Source organism: Columba livia, unplaced genomic scaffold (genome assembly GCF_036013475.1).
Source record: "Columba livia isolate bColLiv1 breed racing homer unplaced genomic scaffold, bColLiv1.pat.W.v2 Scaffold_107, whole genome shotgun sequence".
Classification (NCBI taxonomy): domain Eukaryota; kingdom Metazoa; phylum Chordata; class Aves; order Columbiformes; family Columbidae; genus Columba; species Columba livia.
Window position 1 is genome coordinate 268,240 of NW_027043012.1, and position 11,086 is coordinate 279,325.

The following is an 11,086-nucleotide window of genomic DNA, read 5'->3' on the forward strand; positions in this document are numbered from 1 at the left end:
TGTAACAATACCCATTGGACAGTGTGTGTGTCGCAAACCCCATTGGACACTGTGTGTGTTACAAACCCCCGTGGACACTGTGTGTGTCACGAACGCCATTGGACAGTGTGTGTGTCACAAACCCCATTGGGCAGCATGTGTGTCACAATCCCCAGTGGACAGCATGTGATTCACAAACCCCATTGGACAGTGTGTGTGTCATATAGCCCACTGGACACGTGTGTGTCACAAACACCCATGGACAGTGTGAGTGTCACAAACCCCATTGGACAGCGGGTGAGTCACAAACCCCTTTGGACAGTGTGCGTGTCAGAAATCCCATTGGACAGCATGTGTGTGTCACAAACCCCATTGGACAGCGTGTGTGTATAACAATACCCATTGGACAGTGTGTGTGTCACAAACCCCATTGGACAGCATGTGTGTCACAAACCCCTGTGTAAACTGTCTGTCACGAACATCATTAGACAGTGTGTTTGTCACAAACCCCCCTGGACAGTGTGTGTGTCACAATCTCCAGTGGACAGCGTGTGTGTCACAAACCACTGTGGACACTGTGTGTGTCACAAACTCCATTGCACAGTGTCAGTGTCACAAACCCCATTGGACAGCGTGTGTGTCACAATTCTATTTGGATAGCGTGTGTGTCACAAACCCCATTGGACTGCATGTGAGTATCACAAAAACTATTGGAATGAGTGTGTGTCAGAAAACCCAATGTATAGAGTACGTGTGTCACAAACCCCATAGGATAGTGTGCGTGTGTCACAAACCCCATTAGAAAGTGTGTGTGTCACAAACCCCATTGGACACTGTGTATGTCTTTAACCCCATTGGACAGCGTCTGTGTGTCACAATCCCCATTGCACAAGGTGCGGGCGACAATCCCCATTGGACAGTGTGTGTCACAAACCCCCCTGGACAGTGTGTGTGTCACGATCACCATTGGAAAACTTGTGTGTCATAAACCAATTGCAGAGCCTGTGTTTCTCAATCCCCATTGGACAGCGTGTGTGTCACAAACTCCTTTGGACAGTTTGTGTGTCATAAACCCCATTAGACATTGTGTGTGTCACGAACCCCATTGGACAGCGTGTGTGTCACAATTCCCATTGGACAGCGTGTGTGTAACAATACCCATTGGAGAGTGTATGTGTCACAAACTCCATTGGACAGCATGTGTGTATCACAAACCCCAATGGACAGCGTTTGTGTATAACAATACCCATTGGACAGTGTGTGTGTCACAAACCCCATTGGACAGCGTGTGAGTCACAACCCCCTGTGGAAACTGTCTGTCACGAACGCCATTAGACAGTGTGTGTGTCACAATCTCCAGTGCACAGCGTGTGTGTCACAAACCACTGTGGACACTGTGTGTGTCACAAACTCCATTCGACTGTGTCTGTGTCACAAACCCTACTAGTCAGCGTGAGTGTCACAAAAACCCATGGACAGTGTGTGTGTCACAAAACCCATTGGACATCGTGTGTGTCACAATGCCCTTTGGGCAGTTTGTGTGTCACTAACCCCATTGGACAGTGTGTGTGTGTCACAATCCCCAATGGACAGTGTGTCTGTCACAAACCCCATGGGACAGAGTGTGTGTGTCACAAACCGTATTGGACAGCGTGTGTGTCACAATGCCCTTTGGGCAGTTTGTGTGTCACAAACCCCATTGGACAGTGTGTGTGTGTCACAATCCCCAATGCACAGTGTGGCTGTCACAAACCCCATGGGAAAGAGTGTGTGTGTCACAAACCGCATTGGACAGCGTGTGTGTGTAACAATTCCCATTGGAGTGTGTGTGTGTTGCAAAACCCATTAGACAGCGTGTGTGTTACAAACCCCCGTGGACACTCTGTGTGTCACGAACGCCATTGGACAGTGTGTGTGTCACAAACCCCATTGGGTAGTACGTGTGTCACAATCCCCAGTGGACAGCATGTGATTCACAAACCCCATTGGACAGTGTGTGTGTCATATTACCGACTGGACACATGTGTGTCACAAACACCCACGGACAGTGTGAGTATCACAAACCCCATTGGACAGCGGGTGAGTCACAAACCCCTTTGGACAGTATGCGCGTCACAAACACCATTGGCCAGTGTGTGTGTAACAAATCCAATTGGTGAGCGTGTGTGTCACAAACCCCATTGGACAGCGTGTGTGTCACAAACCCCTCTGGAAACTGTCTGTCACGAACGCCATTAGACAGTGTGTTTGTCACAAACCCCCCTGGACAGTGTGTGTGTCACAATTTCCAGTGGATAGCGTGTGTGTCACAAACCACTGTGGACACTGTGTGTGTCACAAACTCCATTGGACAGTGTCTGTGTCACAAACCCCACTGGTCAGCGTGTCTGTTACAAAAAACCATGGACAGTGTGTGTGTCACAAACCCCATAGGACAGCGTGTGTGTGTAACAAAACCCATTGGACAGTGTGTGTATCACAAACCCCTTTGGACAGAGCGTGTGTTACAAACCCCCGTGGACACTGTGTCTGTCACGAACGCCATTGGACAGTGTGTGTGTCACAAACCCCATTGGGCAGTATGTGTGTCACAATCCCCAGTGGACAGCATGTGACTCACAAATCCCATTGGACAGTGTGTGTGTCATATAGCCCACTGGACACGTGTGTGTCACAAACCCTATTGGACAGTGTGAGTGTCACAAACCCCATTGGACAGCGGGTGAGTCACAAACCCCTTTGGACAGTGTGTGTGTCACAAACCGCATTGGATAGAATGTGCGTGTCACAAACCCCATTGGACAGCGTGTGTGTCACAAACCCCTGTGGACAATGTGTGTGTCACAAACTCCACTGGACAGTGTCTGGGTCACAAACCCCACTGGTCAGCGTGTGTGTCACAAAAACCCATTGACAGTGTGCATGTCACAAACCCCATTGGACAGCGAGTGTTTCACAAACCCCTTTGGACAGTGTGTGTGTCATAAACCCTATTGAACAGCGTGTGTGTGTCATAATCCCCAATAGAAAGTGTGTCTGTCACAAACCCCATTGGACAGAGTGTGTGTCACAAACACCATTGGAAAGCGTGTGTGTTAAAAGCCCATTGGACAGAGTGTGTGTATCACAAAACCCACTGGACAGCGTATGTGTCACGAACCCCACTGGACAGCGTGTGTGTCAGAAGCGCCATTGGACAGAGTGTGTGTGACACAAACCCCATTGGATAGTGTGTGTGTGTCACATACCCTATTGGAGAACATGCGTGTCACAAACACCATTGGACAGCGTGTGTGTGTCACAATCCCCATTGTACAGTGTACGTGTCTCAAACCCCATTGGCCATCCTGTGTGTCAGACACCCCATTGGACAGCGTGTGTGTCACAAACAACATTGGACAGCGTGTGTGTGTCACAATCCCCATTGGACAGTGTGTGTTTCACAAAACCCATTGGAGAGCATGTGTGTGTCACAAACGCCACTGGATAGCGTGTGTATGTCACAAACCCTATTGGACGGCATGTGTGTCACAAGAAACACTGGACAGAGTGTGTGTGACACAATCCGCATTGGACTGTTTGTGTGTCACAAACCGCACTGGACAGCGTGTGTGTGTAACAATACCCATTGGACAGCGTGTGTGTCACAAACCCCATTGGACAGCGTGTGTGTCACAAACCCCCGTGGACACTGTCTGTCATGAACGCCATTGGACTGTGTGTGTGTCACAAACCCCACTGCACAGCGTGTGTGTCACGAACACTATTGGACAACGGGTGTGTCACAAACCCCATGGGACAGAGTGTGTGTCACAAACACCATTGGACAACGTGTGTGTTACAAGCCCATTGGACAGGGTTTGTGTAGTCACAAAACCCACTGGACATCGTATGTGTTACGAACCCCATTGGACAGCGTGTGTGTCACAAGCGCCATTGGACAGAGTGTGTGTGTCACAAACCCCATTGGATAGTGTGTGTGTGTCACAAACCCTATTGGAGAGTGTGTGTGTCACAAAACCTATTGGAGAGCATGTGTGTCACAAACACCGTTGGAAAGCGTGTGTGTGTCACAATCCCCATTGGACAGTGTGTGTGTCACAAACCCCTTTGGACAGTGTGTGTGTCACTAACCCCAATGGACAGCGCGTGAGTCACGAACCCCATTGGACAGAGTGTGTGTCACAAGTTCCATTGGACAGAGTGTGTATGTCACAAACCCCATTGGACAGCGTGTGTTCTACAAACGTCATTGGAAAGTATGTGTGTCACAAACCCCATTAGACAGCGTGTGTGTGTCACAATCCCCATTGGACAGTGTGTGTTTCACAAAACCCATTGGATAGCGCATGTGTGTCACAAACCCCACTGGACACCGTGTGTGTCACGCACCCCATTGGACAGCGTGTGAGTCACATGACCCATTGGACAGCCTGTTTGTCACAAACCCCATGGGACAGAGTGTTTGTCCCACAAACCGCATTGGACAGTGTGTGTGTCACAAAACCTATTGGACAGTGTGTGTGTCACAAACCCCATTGGACAGCGTGTGTGTGTAACAATACCCATTGGACAGTGTGTCTGTCACAAACCCCATGGGACAGAGAGTGTGTGCAACAATACCCATTGGACAGTGTGTGTGTCACAAACCCCATTGGACAGCGTGTGTGTGTGTCACAATCCCCAATGGACAGTGTGTCTGTCACAAACCCCATGGGACAGAGAGTGTGTGTAACAATACCCATTGGACAGTGTGTGTGTCACAAACCCCTTTGGACAGCGTGTGTGTTACAAACCCCCATGGACACTCTTTGTGTCATGAACGCCATTGGACAGTGTGTGTGTCACAAACCCCATTGGGCAGTATGTGTGTCACAATCCCCAGTGGACAGCATGTGATTCACAAACCCCATTGGACAGTGTGTGTTTCATATAGCCCACTGGACACGTGTGTGTCACAAACACCCATGGACAGTGTGAGTGTCATAAAACCCCATTGGACAGCGGCTGAGTCACAAACACCTTTGGACAGTGTGTGTGTCACAAACCCCATTGGATAGCATGTGTGTGTCACAAACCCCATTGGACTGCGTGTGTGTCACAAACCCCTCTGGAAACTGTCTGTCACGAACGCCATTAGACAGTGTGTTTGTCACAAACCCCCATGGACAGTGTGTGTGTCACAATCTCCAGTGGACAGCGTGTGTATCACAAACCACTGTGGACACTGTGTGTGTCACAAACTCCATTGGACAGTGTCTGTGTCACAAACCCCACTGGTCAGCGTGTGTGTCACAAAACCCCATGGACAGTGTGCGTGTCACAAACCCCATTGGACATCCTGTGTGTCATAATGCTCTTTGGACACTGTGTGTGTCACAAACCCCATTGGACAGTGTGTGTGTGTCACAATTCCCAATGGACAGTGTGTCTGTCACAAACGCCATGGGACAGAGTGTTTGTGTCACAAACCGCATTGGACAGCGTGTGTGTCACAAACCCCATTGGACAGCGTGTGTGTGTAACAATACCCATTGGGCAGTATGTGTGTCATAATCCCCAGTGGACAGCATGTGATTCACAAAGCCCATTGGAGAGTGTGTGTGTCATATAGCCACCTGGACACGTGCGTGTCACAAACACCCATCGACAGTGTGAGTGTCACAAACCCCATTGGACAGCGGGTGAATCACAAACCCCTTTGGACAGTGTGTGTGTCAAAACCCGATAGGACAGCATGTGTGTGTCACAAACCCCATTGGACAGCGTGTGTGTATAACAATACCCATTGGACAGTGTGTGTGTCACAAACCCCATTGGACAGCGTGTGTGTCCAAAACCCTGTGGAAACTGTCTGTCACGAACGTCATTAGACAGTGTGTTTGTCACAAACCCCCCTGGACAGTGTGTGTGTCACAATCTCCAGTGCACAGCGTGTGTGTCACAAACCACAGTGGACACTGTGTGTGTCACAAACTCCATTGGACAGTGTCTGTGTCACAAACCCCACTGGTCAGCGTGTGTGTCACAAACCCCTTTAGACAGTGTGTGTGTCACAAACCCCATTGGACTGCATGTGTGTGTCACAAACCCCATTGGACAGCGTGTGTGTCACAAACCCCATTGGACTGCATGTGAGTATCACAAAAACTATTGGAATGAGTGTGTGTCAGAAACCCCATTGTATAGAGTACGCGTGTCACAAACCCCATAGGATTGTGTGCGTGTGTCACATACCCCATTAGAAAGTGTGTGTGTCACAAACCCCATTGGACATTGTGTATGTCTTTAACCCCATTGGACAGCGTGTGTGTCACAAAAACCCATGGACAGTGTGCGTGTCACAAACCCCATTGGACATCGTGTGTGTCACAATGCCCTTTGGACAGTGTGTGTGTCACAAACCCCATTGGACAGTGTGTGTGTGTCACAATCCCCAACGGACAGTGTGTCTGTCACAAACCCCATGGGACAAAGTGTGTGTGTCACAAACCGCTTTGGACAGCGTGTGTGTCACAAACCCTATTGGACAGTGTGTGTGTCACAAACCCCATTGGACAGCGTGTGTCTGTAACAATACCCATTGGAGAGTGTGTGTGTCGCAAACCCCATTGGACAGCTTGTGTGTTACAAACCCCCGTGGACACTGTGTGTGTCACGAACGCCATTGGACAGTGTGTGTGTCACAAACCTCATTGGGCAGTATGTGTGTCACAATCCCCAGTGGACAGCATGTGATTCACAAACCGCATTGGACAGCATGTGCGTGTCATAAACCCCATTGGACAGCGTGTGTGTATAACAATACCCATTGGACAGTGTGTGTGTCACAAACCCCATTGGACAGCGAGTGTGTCACAAAGCCCACTGGTCAGCGTTTGTGTCAAAAAAACCCATGGACAGTGTGCATGTCACAAACCCCATTGGACATCGTGTGTGTGTCATAATCCCCAATGGAAAGTGTGTCCGTCACAAACGGCATGGGACAGAGTGTGTGTCACAAACACCATTGGAAAGCGTGTGTGTTACAAGCCCATTGGACAGAGTGTGTGTGTCACAAAACCCACTGGAGAGCGTATGTGTCATGAACCCCACTGGACAGCGTGTGTGTCAGAAGCGCCATTGGACAGAGTGTGTGTGTCACAAACCCCATTGGATATCGTGTGTGTCACAATCCCCATTTGACAGCGTGTGTGTCACAAACAACATTGGACAGCGTGTGTGTGTCCCAATTCCCATTGGACAGTGTGTGTTTCACAAAACCCATTGGAGAGCATGTGTGTGTCACAAACCCCACTGGATAGCGTGTGTATGTCACAAACCCTATTGGACAGCGTGTGTGTCACAAGAAACACTGGACAGAGTGTGTGTATCACAATCCCCATTGGACTGTTTGTGTGTCACAAACCCCATGGGATATAGTGTGTGTGTCACAAACCGCACTGGACATCCTGTGTGTCACAAACCCTATTGGACAGTGTGTGCGTCACAAACCCCATTGGACAGCATGTGTGTAACAATACCCATTGGACAGCGTGTGTGTCACAAACCCCATTGGACAGCGTGTGTGTCACAAACCCCCGTGGACACTGTCTGTCATGAACGCCATTGGACTGTGTGTATGTCTCAAACCGCCCTGGACAGTGTGTGTGTCACAATCCCCAGTGGACAGCGTTTGTGTCACAAACCCCCGTGGACACTTTGTGTGTCACAAACCCCATTGGACAGTGTGTGTGTCACAAAGCCCACTTCACAGCGTGTGTGTCACAAACACCCATGGACAGTGTGTGTGTCACAAACCCCATGGGACAGAGTGTGTGTTACAAACACCATTGGACAACGTGTGTGTTACAAGCCCATTGGGCAGTGTGTGTGTGTCACAAAACCCACTGGAGAGCGTATGTGTCACGAACCCCATTGGACAGCGTGTGTGTCACAAGGGCCATTGGACAGAGTTTGCGTGTCACAAACCCCATTGGATAGTGCGTGTATGTCACAAACCCTATTGGACAGTGTGTGTGTCACAAAACCTATTGGAGAGCATGTGTGTCACAAACACCATTGGAAAGCGTGTGTGTGTCACAATCCCCATTGGACAGCGTGTCTGTACAAACCCCATTGGACAGTGTGTGTGTCACTATCCCCACTGGACAGCGCGTGTGTCATGAACCCCATTGGACAGAGTGTGTGTCACAAGATCCATTGGACAGAGTGTGTGTGTCACAAACCCCATTGGACAGCGTGAGTTTTACAAACGTCATTGGAAAGTTTGTGTGTCTCAAACCCCATTGGATAGAGTTTGTGTGTAACAAACCCCATTGGAAAGTGTGTATGTGTTCACAAATCCCATTGGATAGCGTGTGTGTGTCACAATCCCCATTGGACAGTGTACGTGTCACGAAACCCATTAGACAGCGTGTGTACCATGAAAACCATTGGATAGCGTGTGTGTCACAAGCACCATTGGACAGAGTGCGTGTGTTACAAACCCCATTAGACAGTGTGTGAGACGAACCTCATTGGACAGTGTGTGTGTCACAAAACCACTGGACAGTGTGTGTGTCACAAACCCCATTGGACAGAGTGGGTGTGAGAAACCCCATTGGACATTGTGTGTGTCACAAACTGCCCTGGATAGTGTGTGTGTCACAGACCCCCAGGATAGCGTGTGTGTCACAGACCCCATTGGACAGCGTGTGGATCACAAACACCTGTGGACACTGTGTTTGTCACAAACCCCATGGGACAGTGTGTGTGTCACAAACCCCACTGGACAGCGTGTGTGTCACGAACCCCATTGGACAGCATGTGTGTCACAAGCCCCATTGGACAGAGTGTGTGTGTCACAAAACCCATTGGACAGTGTGTGTGTCACAAAACCCCCAGGACAGTGTGTGTGTCACAAACAGCATTGGACAGAGTGTGTGTGACAAACCCCATTGGACAGCATGTGTGTCACATACCCGCCAGGATAGTGAGTGTGTCACAAACCCCCTGGACAGCGTGTGGGTCACAAACGCCGTTGGACAGCAGGTGTGTCACAAGCCCCATTGGACAGCGTGTGTGTTGCAAACCCCTGTGGACACTGTGTATGTCACAAAACCCATTAGAAAGTGTGTGTCACAAACCCCCTGGATAGTATGTCACAAACCCCCTGGACAGCGTGTGTCACAAAACCCATTGGACAGCCTGTGTGTCAAAAACACCGTTGGACAGTGTGTGTGTCACAAACACCATGGGACAGTGTGTGTGTCACAAACCACATTGGACAGTGTGTGTGGCACAAACCCTTCTGGACAGCCTGTGTGACACAAACTACCCTGGACAGTGTGTGTTTCACAAACCACATTTGACAGAGTGTGTGTCACAAACCCCAATGGACAGTGTGTGTGTCACAAACCCTATTGGACAGCGTGTGGGTGTCACAAACCCCAATAGACATTGTGTGTTTCACAAACCGCATTGGACAGTGTGTGTGTCACAAACCCAACTAGACAGCGTGTGTGTCACGAACCGCATTAGACAGCGTGTGTGTCACAAGTCCCATTGAACAGAGTGTATGTGTCACAAGCCCCATTTGACAGCGTGTATGTCACAAACACCATTGGGCATTGTGTGTCACAAAGCTGCCTGGACAGTGTGTGTGTCAAAAACCCCTTTGTTTAGCGTGTGTGTCACAAACCCATTTGGACTGCTTGTGTGTATCACAAACCGTATCGGAGAGTGTGTGTGTCAGAAACCCCATTGGATATAGTATGTGTGTCACAAACCCCATTGGATAGTTTGTATGTGTCATAATCCCCATTGGACAGTGTGTCTGACACACCCTCATGGACCGCTTGTATGTCAAAAACCCCATTGGACAGTGTCTGTGTAATAAAACCCATTGGACAGCCTGTGTTTCACAATCCCCATTGGACAGTGTGTGTGACACACCCCCATGGACCGTGTGTATGTCAAAAAACCCATTGGACAGTGTGTGTGTCAGAAACCACATTAGACAGTGTGTGTGTCACAAAAAACCTTGGACAGTGCGTGTGTCACAAACCCCATTGTATAGTGTGTGTGTCACAAACCCCCCTGTACAGTCCTTGCATCACGAACGCCATTGGACAGTGTGTGTGTCATAAACCCCATTGGACAGCGTGTGTCACAAACCCTCCTGGACAGTGTCTGTGTCACAAACCCCCCTGGACAGTGTGTGTGTCACGATCAGCATTGGACAGTTTGTGTGTCACAAACCACATTGGAAAGCATGTGTGTGTCACAAACTGCATTGAATAGTTTGTGTGTGTCACAAATCCCATTGGAAAGCCTGTGTTTCACAAACCGCATTGGACAGTGTGTGTGTCCAAATCCCCATTGGACAGCGTGCGTTTCTCAAACCCCATTGGACAGTGTGTGTGACACAAACCCTATTGGACAGTGTGTGTGTCACAAACCCCATTAGACAGTGTGTGTGTCACGAACCCCATTGGATAGTGTGTGTGTCACAAACCCCATTGGACAGTGTGTTTCACAAAACTTCCCGGACAGTGTGTGTGTCACAAACCCCATTGGACAGTGTGTGTGCCACAAACCCCATTAGGCAGTGTGTGTGTCAAAAACCCGATTTGACAGTGTGTGTGTCACAAAACCCATTGGACAGTGTGTGTGTCACAAACCCCATTGGACAGTGTGTGTCACAAACCTTCCTGGGCAGTGTGTGTGTCACGAACCTCATTGGAAAACGTTGGTGTGTCACAATCCCCATGGACAGCGTGCATGTCACAATACCCATTGGAAAGTGTTTGTCAAAACCCCCATGGACAGTATGTGTGTCACAAACCCCATTGGACAGCTTGTGTAGTCACAAACCTCATTGGACAGTGTGTGTGTCACAAAGCCCCCTGGACAGTGTGTGCTTCACGATCCCCATTGGACAGCTTGTGTGTCACAAACCACATTGGAATGCATGTGTGTGTCACAAACCCCATTGGAATCTGTGTGTGTCACAAATCACATTGAATATTGTCTGGGTGTCACAAAACCCATTAGACAGTGCGTGTGTCATAAACCCCATTGGACAGCCTGTGTATCACAATCCTATTTGGACAGCGTGTGTGTC